Source organism: Melanerpes formicivorus, unplaced genomic scaffold (assembly GCF_026170545.1).
Source record: "Melanerpes formicivorus ecotype bairdi unplaced genomic scaffold, bMelFor1.0.p_v2 SCAF_2, whole genome shotgun sequence".
NCBI classification, from domain to species: Eukaryota; Metazoa; Chordata; class Aves; order Piciformes; family Picidae; genus Melanerpes; species Melanerpes formicivorus.
Window position 1 is genome coordinate 24,051,575 of NW_027142354.1, and position 22,453 is coordinate 24,074,027.

The 22,453-nt window shown below is 43.1% G+C and overlaps 1 long non-coding RNA gene across 3 annotated transcripts in view; it reads left to right on the forward strand.

The window, feature by feature from the left end:
* The window catches only part of LOC137448632 (uncharacterized), a 57,406-nt gene that overhangs the window by 18,486 nt on the left and 16,467 nt on the right, over nucleotides 1-22,453 (forward strand). For 2 of the 3 annotated variants that reach the window (XR_010989160.1, XR_010989158.1), the window contains exons 2-3: nucleotides 6,446-6,589; nucleotides 6,996-9,017. This is a non-coding gene — a long non-coding RNA (uncharacterized lncRNA). Of the gene's footprint in view, nucleotides 1-6,445; nucleotides 6,590-6,995; nucleotides 9,018-22,453 lie in introns of those variants that run through there. The other variant, XR_010989159.1, reaches the window with a different exon arrangement.

The following is a 22,453-nucleotide window of genomic DNA, read 5'->3' on the forward strand; positions in this document are numbered from 1 at the left end:
TGGCAACCTGTTGGACTATTGCTGTCTCTGGGTTAGGAGGAGGTCACTTTTCATCTGAGTCCATAGGCTCTCTATTTGTAGGAAAGGAAAAATACAGGGAGAAGTGATCAAAATAGACACAGGTAATTTGTATTGAATTGATTGCATGTATTGAACAAGCCAAATTCTTAAATAAGACTTTGAACTTCCTCATGCTGAATCTGAATCTTACTAATTTAATTCAATCTATGTTCAAGGAAAAATTTTTGGTGACCTCACTGAGAACTGTGTTTCTGTGGAGAGCTGAGGTCTCACAAAAGTATACAGAGTTTGGACTCTTGATAGCAAAGTGTGTCTTCACATTTCATTGACAAGGTACCTGAGACACTTTCCTTCATTCTGCTGATGTGCAAAAATATTCCTCTTCTTTGGACTAACCATACATATTCTTTTACTTGAAAATCAGGGGAAAAAAAAGATTAAATGGCCATTTCTTTGCTTACTGGCATTGTGCAGAAGAAGAAGAGAGATTGACTGCTTCTGCTGCTCAAAGAAGTGTAAAGATGCAAGGTTACCAATTCACAGAGATGACGCAGGCACAAGGAACATGAATTTGCAGTTCTGGCCTCTCCAAGAGTCTGCACAAAGTATAGGTGCCAGCAACTTCCTTCAGCTGGTTGAATGGAGAGGTGAAAGCAAATGTGACAACTTTGCCCTGCCAAGGGAGGGCAAGTAAGGGTTAGAGAGATGCATTATTCAAAAGGGAGTCTGCTTTCATGTCACTTTCAGATCCGAGTTGGTTATCACCTGGTTATCACCAAGTTGACAAAACAAAGGGCATTGGAATGAGGAATAAAGGAATCTGCAACAAAGCTGGGGAGAAGAACTGGAAGAGCTAAATCTGCAGTTAGGGAATAGGATGGGAATCAAGGTCTGTAAGAACTCAAAGAAGAATTTTTTGAGTGCCGGAATGAGGAAGGACTGATCTTTTACAGATGTGCAGCTCAAGGCTGACGATACCCTTGGGTAGCTAACATGCAAGCCACTGAATAGCTGTGTTTTCATAACATCTGAAAGAAATTTTCAGCACTTATAAGGGTCCTTTCTGAAGCATAGTCACTGATAGCTAATAGAGAGTAAGCTCACACTGTAGCTTTGACTCAAGACTTATTTGCAGAAGTCAGTTTCCATTAAAACCTGTGAAAACTTAATATTTTAATGTTAATTGCAGTTGAAACTGGCCAAGTGGTTAAACCTTATTTCTAAAGAAAATGAGATATAAAAACAAACCTTCAGAATGTGAGAAACGAACTCACTGCTGAAAATTTCTAACCAGTTTATTATAAAATAAAGGCAACACAGCGCTGGGCGCACAGCGAGTTTGCTAGAGGCGCACCCTAACAACACGAGGTGAACTGATATAGACAGCAAACATACATATTAATATATTAAAGCGTACATATTCATACATTCCCCAGCACGCTCCCACCCCTCTCCATCAGGACAGACAAAACCTGCACCCTTGACCTGGCCAGTCTTTAGACCTGTTGGCACCTCCCCTTTCTCTCCCAATATCCCACACAATACAGACCCATCAGCCCAACGATCCAGGCACAACGATCGGGCCCGCCCGGTCCCCAGTAATTCCCCTTGCGAAAGCCAAATATTATAACCAGTTTCTCACAGGAATGTGAAAATGAAAAGTCTAAGTCATGGAGCACCAAGGTCTTCGGTTTTCCTGTTGTAATACAGATTTGAGGCATCTTGACCAAGCCCAGAACCATGCCAGCTTTTTGCTTGCTTCATTCCCTGACTCTGTGCAGCCTTCACTCAGACAGCAGTTTCTATTATGTGCCTAATAATGTGCAGTTGAGTTTAGGCTTCATACCATAAAGGAAGGTGATTTTACTATACATTAAGAGTGAAGAGGCTGCTTAGTGGCTAACCTGTTTGATCAACGTGAGTTGTACTATGAGCACATTGTTTGGTGAACTCTTGTGGAAGGAATGCTGCAAACAACTCCTGACTGGGCTTTAATGTGGGTTAAGCCCTCTGTAAGAGGGAGGGTTTGGTATTCATGGATGAGCCTGTAATGAATGTGCTTGTCTGATGATGTCCTTGTTGAAGACCAATTCAGAAGATGAATAACTTTTGTTTAAGGGAATGGCATTGTAATTGTTTCCTGAGGAAAAGTGTTTGTGTGGGTGGTGGAAAGGGTGGAGGTGATGATCTCAAATAGGGCAAGTAAATGGTATTTCTGCTCTGTTGTCCAGTCTAACAGGCTTGCAATGACGTTAAGAAAATGATTGGGTTGGCTCCTGTTCTGAAGCTTCCCAACATTTAAAGAAAATATATTAATGTAAGTAGGTATTCTTCAAATATGTTGATTTGTCTCCAGTGCTCAGCCCCCCTGCAGCTGTAGAAAGATTGAGAGGTGGTGCGATGAGGGGAAATGCATGAGATCTTAAGACAGCTGATTTAGTAGGGCTCATGCAGCTTTGATTGTTCATCAACCCAACAGGTATTTAGTGTTCATTGACTCATCTGAGAGCAGCATTAGTAATATGTAGTATATGCTACAGTTGGATAGGCTTTTTTGTTTGTGTAGCACTCTGGGAACCTAGACAACTGGAGTGTCTCACTAGTGTGCTTTCTTTATCAGGTTTTGGTGTTGACTCAGACTGAAGGAGGACTTTTGTCATAGTAGCAGCTTCACACATGAATGTGCCTTCCTTTCTTATTAGTACAAGACCTATAGCACTGTTCTTAGCTTCTTCTTTCAGCAGATGGAGTCTTCCAACTCAGTATTACTTCCTCTGACACCTCCTTCTTTGCATCTTTTTTCTATCCCACCAAGATAATTTTCAAGCCATATTCAAGCCCTGCTAAGATGAAGAACAGCTGTTCTGGCCTCTATGGGAAGGGTACTGTGCATCATGAAGGAGTTAGCTTATGCAATACTGGGTTTATGTGTTGTTGTTTTAATTTCCCCAAGGGTGACTATGAAGGGAAAAGGGAAGATACTTTCCCTACAATAAGATGTTTCCCTGCTCCACCATCCTGAGTGGATTTTGTTCATCTTCTTTATTGTCAGTTACTCTGGGCTTGGGTCCTCCTGCTAAGAGATCCTTCAAACACTAACACAGGCATTTCTGGTGCACAAACTGCCTCTTCAAAACCTGGAGAGGGAGAAACTCACATAGACAAAGGAAGTTAGGTGGTAACTTGGTCTTTACTGAGGTCTTTTCTCATACACAGTTAAGAAGTCGAATTTGAATAAGTGACATTTTTCTAGCAATTCAAGGGAAACTGAAGGTGAATCCAAAGCCCCTTCATGCTCTGCATGTGGTTCACAGGGCCAGCCTCTATATTATGCTTGCCTTTGCCTTCTGTAGACATCATGCCTCGGGGGCAGCACTGCTGGAAGAACATGCGCCTTCCTCATTCAGGCAGATCTCTGTCCTTAACTCCTACAGACATCCGTGGATATATATTCTTCCTTCAGACAGGGAAATGTATTCCTGGCCTCAGGCACCCAGGGGTACCAAGTTGCTGACAGAGTGACTTGGCCCACAAGATATTCAACCAGAAAGCCCCGCTGAGCACAGCACATACAAGAAAGGGTGCACAATTCCTGTCTATCTTGGCAGTATTTCTTTCAGATTGTTCTCTTCACTCTGACAGTTCAGGAAAAATGCTAGGTAAATAGGCCTCAAGCAGAGTCCAGCTCATGCAAGGGCTGGTAGCTCTGATAACCATGCTTGCTCTTGCAACTTCTATGAAGAAAGCCTGTCTCTACATGTTATACAGTCATTTCCATTGCAGCCATGGGAGAATAAAATCTCTGTCACATTAGCCTGCTAGTGTTTGATAGGTACCTTACATCAAAATATGTCAGACGTGTGAACACAAGGGCAATGCTGTGTGGTAGGACTAAGAAAGTTGGAAGATGTTTTGAGGAAATTCTGTAGGAAATAGAGGGTAGAGGTGTTGTGGCAGCTCCTGGGAATGCAGTGGAATGGAAAATGCTATGTTGCAGGGAGGAGTATACAGCAGTCTGAGCAGGGCAGGGGAGGTACGTCCACACTACGCACTGCTGGCCTACAGATGCAAGCAGCAGAGCCATCCAACCATGCTGCCGAGGTTTGGGGAGCAACAAATCCTTATGCGGCTGCAGGCTGAGCACCCAGGCTGCTGTCTGCATCCAGCATTTGAGCACTTTGCACTTACTACAGGCATGCTCTGGAAAAGATAATATCGAGAAGACTCAGGTGGCTCTGGTGTCCTCAGAAACCTCAACTCATCACAATAAAAACAAAAGATGACGGAATGTTCACCTGTTCATCCTCTTATCTCAAGTGTTAACAGCATTTTCAAAATACACATGTAGCTCCAGGCTGCTGGCTAAATCCATCCTCTCCTTCACTCCTGTGTAGCTTTTAAATATGCCCATGTCTGAGATTACTTTAGCTGAATACCCTGTGACAATGACTCTTTGGCACCTTGCCAACCAGTGAAAGCTTGCAGTAGCACCTAGTATAGGTTTGGAAAGAAGCGGAAGCATAACTGGAAAAAATTCCCTAGGCAGTCTCTATCAAGATGAAGGCTCAGAAGAAGCAAGAGGAGGACCTGCTTCATACAGTGCTTTGGTAAATTGCATAACACTGCCACATGTTTTTTTGGACTCATGTAGTACACGAGTCCAAAAAATAGGTGGAGAAACATAAGCAGAAAGGATAATGAGGTAAACCCAAATATGAATAAATTTCTCTGGCTTCTGAAAATTCCAGAGCCCCAAGCTGAGTTTGAGAATATACACAAGAAAGGATCTCTACTTCTCTTGCTCTTACCTAGGTATCTGCAACTGATGTGTAAGATGTTCACTGAAAGGACATTTGGCTATTCTTTTGTTATATTGTTATGCAAATATATGGTAAAATAAGGAGGGAAAAAAAAGGAGGAGAAGAAGAAGAAGGTGACAGCCTAAATATACTGGGTTGTTTCTAGTTTCTTAAGGTGTTGAGAATTTCAGCCAGAATAGGAAGAAAAGCTGAGCATTACTTTGCCTGCATACATAATTGCTGGGTGTAGTAACCTTGTGTAAAGAACCAGTACAGGAGTTTAAAAGGATTAGCAAACTTAAATGGAACTTACAGTGAATCACAAAATGTTGAAAACTTTGTACAGTCTTAACAGAACAGCACATCTCAGGCTCTCCTGAAGAAAACCTCCTGGCCTGTCTAAGAACAGATCTTGAAAGTTCCTGTATACTTAACAAACAGGTCTACTCAAGCCACCTTGCTTGTTCAGAGAGCACTGGAAACAGGGAGTGGTAGACACTGAATTCATTGGGGTGAAATAGTTTAGCTGGTGTTCATGTGGGGCTGATGCTGATGTCACTCCTCTTTCCACAAGTATCCAGGCAAGGGGTGAACCATGGTCCAACTGCAAGTGGTCTGGCAGCTTGTGTCCTAGAATAGAATAGAATAGAATAGAATAGAATAGAATAGAATAGAATAGAATAGAATAGAATAGAATAGAATAGAATAGAATAAACCAGGTTGGAAGAGACCTTTGAGATCATCGAGTCCAACCTATCACCCAACACCACATAATCAACTAAACCATGGCACTAAGTGCCCAATCCAGTCTCTTCCTAAACACCTCCAGTGATGGTGACTCCACCACGTCCCTGGGCAGCCCATTCCGATGGCAAATCACTCTTTCTGTGAGGAACTTCTTCCTAACATCCAGCCTAACCCCCCCCTGGTGCAGCTTGAGACTGTGTCCTCTTGTTCTGTTGGTGGTTGCCTGGGTGTGTCAGTAGACTTTTGTGACCCTGATGAATGTGGCAGGGCTGTCAGGATTGCACCCAGGGCCCTGGGAAGGCCACCATCATATGGCTGAAGCAATCCAGACCCTCCTCTCAGAAATACCAAAGCAGCATATGTAGAGAGATTGGGACATTCATGATCTACACTACATATTAAGGTTGAAATTGGCCTTGGTTTAACAGAGGTTTGAGACATGACAAGAAGGACTAAAGCCTGTTAAGAAACATAACTGCACCATCTTTTTGAAAGTTGTAATTTCAGAGTGGAGTCATGCCTGAAGATATCCAGCTTTCTGAACTGAAGGCTGGTGTTAGACTGGGTATGTAGTGCTAGGCTCCCCATCTGCTGTGCTCTCTGTTGCCTTTGAAGTGTAGATAGGGAAATTGACAATTGAATGAAAGAAAGAAAGAAGAGTTTAAAATGAAGGCACAGAGCAAGAAGCTGCCTTATTGCTGCTATGCTGTTTGTAGTATCTATGTAATCCCATCACTACTTGGAGAAAAGCAACAGGTCACTGTGCTGTATTACCAGTATAGAGATGTGGGAGCTGCAGCATCAGCTGTCAGAGCAGAACTGGTTTATGGTTTCTCTGAGATCACAGGCTCTTCGGCGCTCCCTCTGTTTTTTTCCAGGTTCTGAATAAGTAGCCATAATGCGTCCTCAAGTGAAGTGTGGAGATGGAGGAAAGGAGATGACATGGTGAGAAGAAAAAAATAATTACCAAAGCCAGCTCTGAAACCTGCCTCTTGTGTCAAAGAGAAGACCAGTTATCCAAGGTAAGTGGGAGAACATCCTCAGGAGCCTGGAGAAGAAGTCACAGCAGCTCACAGCTGGAGCCTGAGTCATCTGAGAAGCAATTCCTTCATCTGTTAGTTGCACTGTCTGTAAATGAGGTATTTCATGCAAGTCTTGTACAACATGCCAGGTTTTGTGGTAATCAGCTGTGGGGCACATCTCATACTGTATTTAAAGACTAATTTTAACAATAATGTGTTTCATTAAAACAGTTGGCATAATCTGTGTTTTGTAAGACATTTTATGTGATACGGTTGTAATATATTTACCAGAAGGGAGAATATATTTTGTGTAGCTTTTCTTTTGCACTATGGTAGTGTTTCTGATACTTAGTATCTAAATCCATTTTGTATGCATCAACATTCTCAGTGATTAATTTCTTTGCAGCCCATAGAAGACACCGGATATAAAGCTTGTGGAGGCTGCTAAAATGGAGCTGTGAGATTCCTTCGGGGCTTGTCCTTGGACATCGCAACTGAAGGAAGAAGAGTTGAATACTATACTTGTGCTCTCCAGACTAGGTATTCTGAAGTCTAGCCCCATTTCATGGAACTTCTGAAAGACCAGCTTCTTAATCTTTAGAAGAAGCTTTATAAAAATGTTAAGGTCTTTTGACTAAATGCCCTGGAGGTACAAGGTATTATTATGACTCCATGTAGTTATAGAGATTTAACTGAAGATATTTAACTGTAAAGGCTGTAAAACAATTGAAATTATATTTGACCTCCTTTTTGGATAAATGCTTTTAGACAGATTAATAAGGTAGATAATACTTAAATTCTCTGTGCTTTTCCTGAGGTTTTCTCCAATAAACTTAATGGGGTTTTCACAATGCAGCCAGATTGGCAGCTATAAGAAATTCTAGTAATTATGCCCTGTAAATACCTTGTACTTCTTTCCAACTGGGTATCTCTAGGATCAAAGTAAACATGATAAAAACTCTCTGTAAATGACGTTCTCTGGAATTGTGTACATACAATAAGGCCTCAGGGGAAAAAAAACACCAACAACTACAAACAAACAACAAACAACAAACAAAACATCCCAAAACAATCAAAGAATAAGTGGTTTCCCCAGTAAATCAAAGCCAAGACAGAGTGCCAATAGGCTCTTACTGACAAACCCCTGCATGTTCAAGTTTACAGATTATTTACTCAGTCACAGATGCAGAAATTCATGTGGTCTCCCAACTTAAGAATTAATAATAGGCCAACAAAAGAGGCTGGTTAATTCAGTATAGATGCTAATCTGAACTTTACTTAAACCTACTTGTTCAAGTAATCTGCCCAGCAACCTCCAGGAGAAAAAAATTTTTCTCATGTAGAGCCAGAGCCAGCTAACAAAAATGTAAGCTAACCTCTTACAAAGATGGGTATGAAGAATAAGTTTTCTCTGTGGGCAATTTGTGTGGGCATGTGTGAAGGAGCAAGCAGCCACCAAAACTGTGTATCTTTATTAGGGAAGTTCCTTGTTCAGTCCCCCTGTGTGATAAGAAGGGCAGCTGGAAATGCCTGGTCACAAGCATCTCCCAGAGCAAAAGGGGATGCTGAAATGCCTCCTTCCTCCTGGTCAATGTTGCCCTGCTTGTGTGCTTTGGCTTATCTTGAGTTAGACAGTAATTGAGTAAGAATTTATGCTTAGACCATCTGTGCCTTGCTCAGTCTCACTGAGGTATCTCTCAGTGGATCTGACAGTTCCCCAGTGATTTAAAGACACCACCCTGTAAGAGTACAAATCACACCAGAAGTGCTGGGGGTGGCCAAGGTCAAGAGATAGTCCTTTGTATCCCAAACTCTTTCCCTACTAGTTGCAGTGATCTTCGTAGAACAGCAGGTAAAGCTAGATGTTTCTGGGACTTGCACAGTTTTTTGCAGGAGATGTGGCCAAGCATGTGTCAGACCAGACTTCCAGTCCTGGCTGTCTACCAGGGAAACATTATTCCTTTGCTATACAAATAATAAACTGAGCTCTTGCAATGTAGTCCTACAGGTTATAGGTGAAACTCCTTTAGATGGCAAGGTTAGAACCACCTACTTTGGGAACTGTTTGCAAATGATGTGACAGGTGTCACCCCTCCCTGGTGTTAAGGGTGGTGAAGTAATTTGCATTCTTAGAATAATTTTGATTAATTTTGCAAGGATCTGTTTAAATAAAACATCAGATATTGTTTTCCTTAAGGTTTGCAGAGGGGTCATGATTATTTTTACTCTTAACTGTAAGCCTAAGAATAATCTCTTACTGCATCATCCTTGGCAGGAAGGCAAGCAATATACTGGCTTCACAGGCTAGAGAGTTACCTGTTTATTTTGAAATAAATGTTTATCTGTGCTGTTCCTGACAGAGCATCAGCTTTCCTGTTCCACCATTACCATTTAACGTAGAAGGGTCATGCACTTTCGTCCTAGTTAACTGAAGTCCTGCAGTCACATAAGTTTGTGACATTTTACTTATTTTTTAGGTCAGATCAGCCTCATGTGACTATTTCAGTAAATATGCAGCTGACTGAATGCCACTCATCTTTATGTACAGCAAGCATGTGAGGCAATGGGAGTTGTTCAGTCATTTGCCCAGTATTTCTTGTGAAGTCATTATTGCTTTTCTGCTACTGTCCACACTCAGGGCCAAACATTGCCTTGTTCCTGACTTGCAAAATGAAAGGAAACAAAGGACAGTATGGGCAAGGGAATGAGTCTTTTCTCATTCCTCTGGCATGGAGCCACAGCACAGGCTTTCTGCTGTTTCATGGTTATGTGCAAAGAAGGCAGGAGTCAGCTGGCCCTGTCACAGGTTCTGGGGATCTGTTTCCAAGGTGCCTCCAAACTCACAGGTTCACGGTCACCTTTTTCTGGTGGGTATAGCAATAGTAACATCCCAAGGTGCCGTATCACTCCACGTTCTATGTGAGTGATGGTCCCATGAAACAAAGGAATAGAGCCCCCCTTTCTGGCACCATGCACTCCCACAGTGTCTTGCAGGCTGTATAACTGCATTTAACTGCATTTATGACCTCTTGCATGTGGAGCTTCCAAGCCTGATGGTAGTTTTTGGTAGCCTCTGCTGAGAGGACTGCAATTATTTGATAAAATTATGGCAGAGCTTGTACGAAAAGGTACATGCTCGAGCATATGACAAATAGTCATGGCCAGGTAGCCTGCCCTGTGCACCTGTCTTTGCTATCAACAAATATTGCATGACTCAGAGCATAAGACATTCAGGTAAATTTGGGGCATTTGAGGTTTGCATCTCTAATCTTTGCAGTAGGCTTTTGTGCTAAACCTTGAACATCATTCAGTTCCTGACTGCAGCTTAGCACACAGGAGTTAGATCTCTCATGGCCCATGAGCAATGGGAATTAATGACTCTGTGACAGCCCATGGTCTGTCATCTTACCACATCTTTTGTTGTCTTTGCTCTTCAGCTGTCTTGAGTCAAAGGCAGGAAGAAGTTACTTCTTTCTTAAAAGTTGCAATATACAAAGCAAAAAGAAATGTCTAACTAGTTAAAGTGCATAGCTTTCTTTGTGTTTTTTGTTTGGTTGGTTGTTTGGTTGGGTTTTTTTTTTGGTAATATATAGAACTTTAACAAATCCCTGCTCTAACTGTGACTGAATTTCAACTGTATGCAGTAGGTCAATTGCTTCTTTGGCTGGACCCAAAAATTGGTAGTGAACACAATTAAATCCAGTTGGCAGTTTGTCACAAGTGCTGTTCCCCAGGGCTCAGTACTAGGGCCAGTTATCTTTAATATCTTTATCAACGATCTCAGTAAGTTTGCAGATGACACTAAATTGGGTGGGAGTATTGATCTGCTTGAGGGTAGAAAGGCTCTTCAAAGGGATCTGGACAGGCTGGATTGATGGGCTGAGGTCAGTTTTATGAGGTTTAACAAGGCCAAAAGCCAAGTCCTGCACTTCAGTCACAACAATCCCATGCAATACTACAGGCTTGAGGAAGAGTGCACAGAAAGCTGCCTGGCAGAAAAGGACCTGGAGGTGCGGGTTGACAGATGGCTGAACATGAGCCAACAGTGTTCTCAGGTGGCCAAGAAGGCCAACGGCATCCTGGCCTGTATCAGGAATAGTGTGGCAAACAAGACAATGAATGTGATTGTGCCCTGTGCCCCTTTACTTGCCACTGGTGAGGCTGCACCTCAGTGTGCAGTTTTGGGCCCCTCAAGACAAGAAGGACAATGAGTTGCTGAAGCATGTCCAGAGAAGGGCAACAAAGCTGGTGAAGAATCTGGAGAACAAGTCTTATGATGAGTGTCTGAGGGAGCTGGGGTTGTCTAGTCTTGAGAAGAGAAGGCTGAGGGGAGACCTCATTGCCCTCTACAACTACCTGTAGTGGGTTGAGAGGGGGCTGTAGTGAAGTGAGTGTCTGTCTCTTGTCCCCAGTATCAAGAATGAGAGGAAATGGCCTCAAATCGTGCCAGGGGAGGTTTAGATTGCACGTTAGGAAAAATTTCTTTACTGAAAGGGTTGTCACATATTGGAACAAGTTGTCCAAGGATGTGGTGGAGTCACCATCCACAGAGATGTTAAAAAATGGGGAGATGCGGCACTTCAGGACATGGTTTAATGGCCATAGTGGTTATAGGTTGATAGTTGAAGTCAATGATCTCAGAGGTCTTTTCCAACTGTGAACGTTTTAGGCTGTGTCTTTAAGAAAGGGACATTCAGATCTTTCACCAACTGAAAAAACTCCACAAGTCTATTCTAGAAACAATTGCCTATATCAGTTATTGTCTGTACTAGCTTTAACTGTGCTCATCATCTAAATTTATACTCTAAAGTACAGCTAAAAAAATCTTGATAGCCTAGATCTTGTCTCTGAAAAGTAAATTGTGTATGAGCATTTATACTGTGTCTCAAAAACTCATTCAGCTGCAATCCTAGTCAGCTTTAATCCGTCTTGAATTGGCTTTGGCTATTTTGTTTCCCTGGTCTATTTGTCTCTGAGGCCTTTTTTATGCTGTAAAATATAACAAGATACTTTGTTATGATTATTAGCTTTGGCTTAAATAATGACAGCTATTCAACTTAAGAAGGTTATAAATTATTTGTCAAGGGAAAAAATATCTAACCATCTTTCTAATACAAGTCCTCCATACAATTTCCTTTTAAGCAATAAAGAGCCAGCTGCAGTAAAAAGAGGCGTATGTTAATATATGCAGTAAGATTTATCTCTTTCATGGATGATTGTGGGGACACACTTTAGCACAGAGCAGAAATGAGGTGTATATTGGAAGCAACAGGACATGTTTTAGGGACATAGTTTAGTCGAAGTGGCTTAGCAATGATGGTGGGATTGTGAGATGCAGGCAAACAGTTGGACTTGATCCCAAAGGTCTCTACCAATCTCAACAGTTCTATGATTCTATGATACTTACCTCTACAGAAATTTAACAGATAAAATCAGAATGAAAGGCAATAGACCTACCAGCTGCTTAAAATCAGTAGTTTCATTCCTGATGTGCTCCTCAGTAAGTTTCCAAAGAATTGTAAGCTTCTATTTCTGTGAAATTTATCTTGCTAATGTTATGCAGGAAGTTGGAAAAGAAGGATGAAAATCAGAGTTCACCCACAAAATGATTCTCCTTCCCCCCCATCACACACCACACAGCAACGTGAGATATCAGTGACAGAAGGTCATGCAGATAATTGCAACAATACCGTCTGATGTGTGTTGGGAACTTGGTTCCTTGCAGAGGGAGTGTGGTAAAGAAGGCCTTATCAAAATTCCATTAATGGAAAACTTTGATATTGTTAAATCTGGAACCAAGATAGTAAACTCTAGAATTTCACTGAGAAAATAAATTCTGGAATATAAATTTGTCCAAAGTGAAATGTTTCTCCCTGGCTGAATGCTGCATGTTGTTTGGGGTTTTCTCCCATTAAAAAAATCAGCTGGGAACCTCTAGCTGAAATCCCTGGCCTGAGTAAGTTTCCAGATTCCCTAAAATGCAGCTGTGAGTCCAAAACTCCTGAGTGAGACATTTCTTTGGTGGGGTCACCTTGAAACCAGGTTCTCTGGAAGCATAATTTCTCCACCAGGATGCCCCATGGACAAGCAGCAGACCCAGCTAAGCATAATTTTGTCAACAGAAGTTCCTCAAACCTGAGCAACTACTACAAAATCTGTTTAGTTTTGATTAGTCAGATTGGAAAATTCCTTCTCAGATATATTTTGGATCTTTCTGTGACTCCTTCTCAGTCTATGGAGTTCGATTCACATGGCCAGGATTTAGATGTCCTTTGGCTTCTTGGTGTACTTCTTAAGTGCGTCATGCCTCTTTCATGCATTATGTCCTACACATTCCACCTCCATGCTGGAAATAGGGATTTTTAACATGGGCCACTTCTTTTTGGCAGGCTTGGCTGCCAATGTCTAGGTAACAATAGTAGGATAGAATAGAATAGAATAGAATAGAATAGAATAGAATAGAATAGAATAGAATAGAATAGAATAGACCAGACCAGGTTGGTACCTACATTCACAGCCCACTGAGCCAAATGGTCTTCTACGTTTCCCTCTGAATATTTGCAGCCCACTCTATGTAGTGTCAAGCAGTTTGGGCTGCATTTTTCCTGCTGGGTCACATGGGAAAGACTGGTCTGCAATCTGTGGCATAGCTGTTAAGTATGTCATGGATCCAGTTATAAACATTTATATGTTGATCAATAATATTTCTGAAGAGCACTCCCAGTTAGTAATAGCTAGTGAATTTGAGGCAGACAGACATGGTGTCAGCAGCCTCAATCTTCTATAGAAATTTGTGTGCTTTATTAGCCATAGCATAGCTTACAACACAGTATGTTTGCTTTGAATTAAAGATCTCTGTTTCATTAAACATGGGCACCTCTTAGTCTAGGCATATCCTGTAGAAATAGAGATTTGGAGGTTTGCTTGTTAGGGTTAGAGGAGGACAAACTCTGTACCTGTTCCCCCGGCCAAATGAATGCTGGCTTTCAGTGGTAAAAGATAGAGATAAACATATTTACTATCAAAACATGAGGCTTGAAATGTAGAGATGTTCCTTGCTGATATATAGAATCTCTTATTTGGCATTATCTGAGAAACTGAGGTTCAGGATGTGTGTATGTTATGGTGGTTATTTCAGTGGATGCTTGGAAGGGCTTAAAACCCATTAGTTCCTTTGATCAGGTAAAATTCAATGTTAGTAGAACTGGTAATTCCTGCTTCTACCAAGAAATCAACGATTCCTTATCCATTCATTCTCAAGATCTACACCAAGCACTCTAGCTCTCAAGATCTCTACCAAGCACTCTCAGTCTTAAGATCTACACTAACCACCCCCTAATATTTTTGTGCTTCAGAGCACTGTGCCTTAATGTGTCTTTCTTGAAATGCCAATAAACCAAAGAATGGTATTTGTGCGAATTACCTTTCCCCCCCACCTCAATCAACCAGCAAGGTATCACCATAATTGGAAAATGATACAGTGCTTCTTGGATTAGGGCCCAGGTGTTTTCTGTGATGGTAAATCAATCGAAATGCGTCAATGCTAAAATTACAGTGGGAAGCATCTCTGAATTCTTTGTATGATACTGAAGCATATTCTCATAAATTAACCCTATTGGCTGTGATTTTGACAATTCTGTTTTAAAGGTCAGAATTGAAATGTTGCACTAGATGGTGATATCTGGAAGACAGGATCCCCAAAATCAGTTTTTTTATACATATTTGACAAACAGGCGGGCAAAGATTTCTAGATGCATATTAAAATAGAGGGGTGCTTTCTTTTATAAAGCATTCCTATTCAAATGGTGACATGAAATGCAGCGAGTTACATTAGTTGTCTTATCCAGCTTTTAATAATGATCAACATTTAACTTCTGTCCATACATGTTTATATTTGTTAGATCCCCATAAGCCATAAAGTTTGTTTAAAGTCCCATGACATTCAGAAAAACTTAGGCCAGGTCCTGAATGCAGACAAGAATAAAAAACAGGTATCTCATCTCTGCCAGCCAAGAGGTAATGGCTTGAGTACAACATGTGATGTCCAGACTCTCAGAGTCTGTATGGGCAAGCCCCTGGAGTAATGATGCAGGGAGAGGGGTGGTGCTAGGCCATGAGGCACCATCTTGGAGAGCAGCATGTGGGCAGCTAGGAAGAGTGCTGCCCCCCTACCCCGTGTCAGATGATGGGGTACTCACATGCTGCCTCTCTGCAGAAGGTGTGAGTGGTGCAGCTCAAAGCAGGTCTCCCTGGGGCTGCTCTGCCTGCATCTGTCGTGCCAAGGCAAAATCCCCAAGAGCATTTACACTCTCCTCCTGGTCACTGCAGCTTTGTACAATTAGCCTTCACCCTTCTCCTTCAACAAAGGCTGTATTTACCTCTACTGCTCCCATCTGGCCTTCAGCAATTAATCTCTGTGCTTCTAACCGTAGCACACTGTGTGATAATTCGTTACGTTAATCCCATGTGTCAGTGAGCTGCTTCAAGGTCCCCTGTTTCTGCTTTGGAATAAAACCTGAGTTTTCCACTAATACATACAAAGAAACAATTACATTCTCTGGCTCTCAGAAAAGGCTTAAATTTTCTTGCTTCTCTGCCTATAGCACTGTGTTCTTAATTAGTTTCAAATTTTTGGAATAGTGGAATTAAGGGGACCTAACTACACATTTGAATCCACAAACTCCCCTCCTTCTTTTAAATGCAAATCTCTGGGGCAAAGGCAGTAAGGAATTAAACATATTTACACCATTACAACCTGCTCTAGGAGCAGCAGAGCTAATGAAGCCTGGTTTTATCTTGTCTGTATTCGGTTGATGATTCTGATGAATCTTTCCAGAACACCTTTGAGACCATCACAGCCTTTGTGGCTGGTGCTTATCCAGCAAAACTAAAATGTTGCTGGAGGGCAGGATGGATGACAGACAGGAGGAGAGGCAGTGAAATTAATGACATCCTCTTCTCATGAAAGCGAGCTGGCACCCCTCTAACTAGACTCAGCAAATTCAGTCACCTTGCATTATCAAACCTGGATTCTGCTCCTCTTCCCCCTCCTTTTCCATTTAATGGGGTTGTACTGAGGATGAGGGGAAGTTGTAACATGGTCTGTTCTGGTTGTGGGTGTTGGAGAGATCTAGGATGGATAAACCCGTATGATCTGAAATAGCACTGTGTTTTCCTGGCACTGATGGGAAGAGCTTGTTGCTGCTCTTGGCACAAGTCCCACAGTCTCCTGCTGACTCACAGAAGATGAAAAGAGCATGGTGGTGCTGACCCACCTCATGAGCACAAGCTTCAAAGAAGGAGGGGAGGGAAAGGATGCTGAATGCATACAGAAAGCAGTTTGTACTTGGTCCTTGCAGTCATTGCCTCCACACTGGAGATACACAGCCTGACAGGGATGTAGCTTGAGCAGCCACTGGTTCTGGTGTCCTACAGCCATGGAGCACCACTGCAGACCTGGGCACTTTTTCAGCCCCTCAGAAGCTCTTAAATTACACTTTAACAGCTTTCAGTTTCCTGAGTATCATTTTGGATCTGGAGTGAAATACACACAAGTACCTCTCCCAAATTCTCCCAACTAAAGCAGACTCTCGTAAAACCTGCAGCAAATCATGGATGTCTTTTGGCTGCTTCATGGAGGCTTTAATTCATAACCAATACCCTTCAGGTAGCTGAACCCAAGCATCCTCAGATCTATGAATGAATTAAAAAAAAAAGAGGAAAATGATGAAGCTCATCCATTCCTTTTTCTTTTTCATTTTTTCTTCCTTAATGTTTTCCTCTCTCTACTTTCAAACATTTGGCTTAGCTACAATTAATTTTAAAACAAATTGGAAACATTTAAATGCTGAAGTGATAGTTCAATTTCCTTCCTTTGGTTTCCAACTAGATTAGTTGGGTCATATTCTGCCCGTACTGACGAATGTTTTCAAGTGCTCCATACTTTCTCTTTTTTCTCTTTTAGAGTGACTGAAATGCTTCTCACTCATACTGTTATCTGAATCCAGCTAAGCGATAAAACAACATCTTTCACTTGTAGCTGCTAGTCATACAGACACAGTTAAGGATCTCTGTGCAACCATCTCTGTGTTTTTGTTATTAAATTAAGGTTTTCTCCTTAGGGCTATTGCAGCATAGTTATTCTTTGGATGGCAAAGAATTGCATGCAGGACTACATAAATATGAGAAATTGCAAGAGAAGCCGTGGGCTGAATAATATTGCCCAAATATGCTCTGTAATATCATAAGGGCAGCCTGTTTTCAACTCAGAATGAAGAATAGAGTTTCCAAAAGCACTAAGCTTGGGCCCAGACAAAGTTAAAATAACAAGGTTCTGAGATTTCCTGCAATGAGCCAATGACTTCAACTCTTGCTTTTTTTAGCTCAGTCTTCTGTACTCTGTGTTTACAAGTGACTCTGCTAATCAGGCAAACACAGAACCTGCAAATAAAACAGCAGCATCTCTGCTGTCAGTGTCTAGCTCAATGAATGGGGTCTGTCCACTTAAAATGGCTCTAGGTTTGCTTTTCCAGCCTTCCTCCTTGCCTCTTCCTCGAGGCTCCTCAATCTTAATGCAAAAGCAATAAAGGCCTATTCCTTAAGGCATGCTTCTTTTGCATATCATCTCTCCCAAACAAAGCACTGCTTCCCTGGTTTTGCTTTTAAACCAGCAGTAACTGAGATGGAATATAAGGGCTCCTTAATTTTAGGGAGAGGCTGCATGAGCAGCAGGGATACAGAGAAAGTTCAGTGGCTCCCCAGACAGTCTCACCAGAAGGCTTCAAAGACCAAGAGTCCACTAACACAAGGAGAAGCCTCTCTGTGCCTTGGAGTCAGCTGGGAACATTGCTTGAAGGCTTTGTTGGCTGAGAAGCTTCAGTTGTCTATAATGACAGATAAGAGTTGAGAGAGAAGCTTAGTTAGGGCCACCGAAGCTGGTTTCATGAAACACTATGCTCCCTGTGAGTTCTTTCATGTTAAACTAAGATGGCTGATAAAGCTGAAGAGGAAGACAAAGCAAACTGAGAGCATTTACCCATGCTTCACTGAGCACGTCTAAATTCTCAGGCAAGAACAGCTTTGAGTTCAGTCCCAGCTGAGGCTCTTCCCACCACCTACTCGGGTTTCACTAAGCTGGCACTGGTGCCAGCACCAGACTGGATACTCCTCTCTGCAGATGGAACCAGCAAGGACAACCTGAGGCACCTAGATCCCAAGCATTCATCCATCCTAAGGCAAATTTTGTACCTCTGCTCTGAGTAGCAATGGCAGTATGCAGCTTGTTGTGAGAGAGGTGCTGACTTCTGCCAAGAGGTAACAATGCCCAGAGTGTGAACACAGACCATGGGCACTATGCAGGCATTACCCATGTGGCAAGAATGGTCAGAAATATTGGTTAATTAGGTTTAATAATTATTAATGAAAACTGTGGTGTTTTCTTTTTTTTTTTTTTTTAATAAGAAACATAAGTCACCAAGACATTTCTGTACATGCTATAGAAGGATGGGTTTCTTGTTGTCCAGCATTTGCAAACACTGCTGACAATGCATCACCTCATTTAAGAAGAAAGCCACGATCAGATGCTTTTGGCATTCTGACTGCTATCTAGACTTCTCTGGCTTTTGTGCATGAGAAATTGAAAGCTTGGATCACAACTTCAAGAGACTGGCAAAAAAGCCTTAAAACTACAAACATCAATAGCTGGGAATGAAGTTCTAACTTGTAACAATGCTGAATATTTCAAGATCTTCCAATCAACAGCTACAAGAGAATGGTGGAAGAAATGTCATGGAAATAAATACTGAGATAAATAAGGACAAAAATGTGGTTTCTAGGAGCATGAAAATGTCTGCCTGCTGAGGACTCAGTCCTGACTGACATTTCTTGTTCACTTTTTCTCCCATAGCATGATTTTATTGCTTTTACAGAGCAGATTTCAGGAGTCTGACACTGCCTCATTGGGAAAGCAAGAAGATTTATGCTGAGCTTATTTCAGGCATCAGTTATGATTTCATTATAGAGTGCTAAGATTGTAATTTTGTGTGATTACCCAGGATGTTTAATGCACATATCAAGCTAGATGCCTTTTATTTCAATTTGTAGAGCAGCCTAAATGGAGTAACCATATGATACGCTTGTTTATTTGTCATTAAAGCTCAGATTCAGTGCTTAAGCATCTTATTGAATTGGGGTGTCATGCTGAGATTTAACTGTTGTAATAAGTGTCTTGTTAGATACCTAAATTTGGTGATCTATAAAAGATTTTCAGGCTGGTGGGAAATAATACTGAACCAGCATGGTAATCTCACTGACTCTTCCTGACCTAAAGACAGTAACTTTAATGAGGCCAGTAGGTACTATCACAGTTTTCACATCAGGTCAGTCTACAGACTGATAATGTGAGGGTTATGGGGTGAATTGTATTATTTTGATGGTGGAATTTACTGTTGCAGACATAAAATTCTTCAGAAAACTTAGGTATCTCCTACTGGTTTCATGAACATTTCACACCCCACCCCCCCTTCATATTATTGAAGATGTATTTCTCCCATTTAAACCAGTTTACTGCAAAAAGTAGACACTGAAAATGGGCTGTTTCATTCTAAATCTATACTAAGGTATCTGAGATGCTGTAGGTTTGGAAATAGCAGTATTGTACCACTGTATTATCACAGTATCACAGTATCACTTAGGTTGGAAAGGACCTCGAGGATCATCGAGTCCAACCTGACACCGCAGACCCCATGACTAGACCATGGCACCAAGTGCCACGTCCAATCTCCCCTTGAACGCCTCCAGGGTCGATGACTCAACCACCTCCCTGGGCAACCCATTCCAATGCCGAATGACTCGCTCGGTGAAGAACTTCCTCCTCACCTCGAGTCTGAACCTCCCCTGGCGCAGCTTGAGACTGTGTCCCCTTGTTCTGGTGCTGGTTGCCTGGGAGAAGAGGCCAACTCCCTCCTGGCTACAACCACCCTTCAGGTAGTTGTAGAGGGCAATAAGGTCACCCCTGAGCCTCCTCTTCTCCAGGCTAAACAATCCCAGCTCCCTCAGCCTCTCCTCATAGGGCTTGTGTTCAAGGCCTCTCACCAGCCTTGTTGCCCTTCTCTGGACACGCTCAAGTGTCTCAATGTCCTTCTTAAACTGAGGAGCCCAGAACTGGACACAGTACTCAAGGTGCGGCCTAACCAGAGCAGAGTACAGGGGCACTATGACCTCCCTGCTCCTGCTGGCCACACTATTCCTAATGCAGGCCAGAATGCTATTGGCCCTCCTGGCCACCTGAGCACACTGCTGGCTCATATTCAGGTGGCTGTCGATCAGCACACCCAGGTCCCTCTCTGTCTGGGAGCTCTCCAGCCACTCCGACCCCAGCCTATAGCTCTGCATGGGATTGCCATAGCCAAAGTGCAGCACTCGGCACTTGGACTTGTTGAAAGCCATCCCATTGGACTCTGCCCATCTTTCCAGTCGGTCGAGGTCCCTCTGCAGAGCCTTTCTACCCTCTAATTGACTAACATCTGCCCCTAACTTTGTGTCATCTGCAAACTTGCTGATGACTGACTCTACCCCTTCATCCAGATCATCAACGAATATGTTGAAGAGGACAGGGCCCAGCACTGATCCCTGGGGGACACCACTGGTGACTGGCCTCCAGCTGGATGCGGCACCATTCACGACCACTCTCTGGGCCCGGCCCTCCAGCCAGTTCCTAACCCAGCACAGAGTGTAGTGGTCCAATCCACAGGCTGACAGCTTAGCCAGCAGTTTGCTGTGGGGGACGGTGTCAAAGGCCTTGCTGAAGTCTAGGTAGACCACATCCACAGGCCTCCCCACATCCACCAGGCGGGTCACCTGATCATAGAAAGAGATCAGGTTGGAGAGGCAGGATCTGCCCTTCCTGAATCCATGTTGGCTGGACCTGAGCCCTTGGCCATCCTTCAGGTGCGCAGTTATTGCTGCCAGGATAATCTGCTCCATCACTTTCCCTGGCACTGAGGTCAGGCTGACTGGCCTGTAGTTTCCAGGTTCCTCCATCCGACCCTTCTTGTGGATGGGGACCACGTTGGCCAGTTTCCAGTCATCTGGGACCTCACCGGTGAGCCAGGACTGGAGGAAAATGATGGAGAGTGGCCTAGCTAGCACATCCGCCAGCTCTCTCAGCACCCTAGGATGGATCCCATCTGGTCCCATGGACTTGTGGATATCCAAGTGGCTCAGCAGGTCCCGAACTAACTCCTCATGGATTTCCAGGGTATTACTCTGCTCCCCGACCCCAACGCCCAGCTCCGGAGACCACTCGTCCTGAACTCCTGCCTTGCTGTTAAACATTGAGGTAAAGAAGGTGTTCAGGACCTCAAAAGAGCTCCTGTTTGAAGTAGGTCCAACCCTCCTGAACCCCTTGGTTCATGAGGGCTGGTACCCAGGGGACTTTGCAGACAAGTTTTTTAAATAGGCTGAAGTTCGCCCTTCGGAAGTCCGAGGTGGAGGTTCTGTTGGTGCTCCTCCCAATCTCCCTGCATATTGAAAACTTCACTATCTCGTGGTCACTGCACCCTAGGCAGCCTCCCACGATCACATCTCCCACCAGCCCTTCCCTATTGCAGAACAGCAGGTCAAGCAGAGCCTGTCCCCTGGTAGGCTCGCTTAACAGCTGTGTCAGGAAGCAGTCCTCCATTCGCTCCAGGAATCTTCTGGACTGCCTCCTCCCTGCTGAATTAAGTTCCCAGCAGATATCTGGGAGGTTGAAGTCACCAACAAGGACAAGATCAGATGATCTTGAGACAGCCTCCAGTTGCTTGTAGAACAACTCATCAGCCGCCTCATCCTGGTTGGGTGGTCTGTAACAGATTCCAATCAGGATGTCAGACTTGTTAGGTTGTCCTCTGATTTTGACCCACAGGCTCTCAACTCCCTCATCTTCCACCACAAGTTGTGTGGCAGAGATTGACTCTCTAATATACAGAGCCACCCCTCCTCCTCTTCTCCCTCGCCTGTCCCTCCTAAAGAGCCTGTAACCCCCCATTGTAGCACTCCAATCGTGGGTGCTGTCCCACCAAGTTTCTGAGATGGCGACTACATTTACCTTTAGGTATTACCTAAATAGGTAATAGGTAATAGGTATTACCTATTTAGGTATTACCTTTAGCTGGTTTCACCATCACTGAAAATCTTGCTATGGCTGATGATCAGCAGCCACCTGCAAAATACAGAGTTATCTGCTTACCAGGGACTTTGTGATTTGTTTTATTATCTATGGACTGGTTATTTTAGCTGTGAAACACTTCCAGACTTGTAAAATCTTACCTTACCTTAGTAGATCACTTACTCTTCTTGTTCAAGCTATGTTTGCCTTACAAAACAGTTCTGTGTCTGTCAAGTGAGGGTGAGTTGGTGAGGGGCTTGGAACACAAGCCCTATGAGGAAAGACTGAGGGAGCTGGGATTGCTCAGCCTGGAGAAGAGGAGACTCAGGGGTGACCTTATCACTCTCTACAACTACCTGAAGGGAGGTTGTAGACAGGCGGATGATGGTCTCTTCTCCCAGGCACCCAGTACCAGAACAAGAGGACACAGTCTCAGGCTGCGCCAGGGGAGGTTCAGGTTGGATGTTAGGAAGAAGTTCTATACAGAAAGAGTGATTGTGCTATGGAATGGGCTGCCCGGGGAGGTGGTGGAATCGCTGTCATTGGAGGTGTTCGGGAGGAGACTTGATGGGGTGCTTGGTGCCATGGGTTAGTTGTTTAGGTGGGTTGGATTGGTTGATGGGTTGGACACGATGATCTTGAAGGTCTCTTCCAACCTCGTTTGGTTTATTCTAAATAAAGGTTTATTCTAAATAAAGTGCTGTTGCTGGCACAGT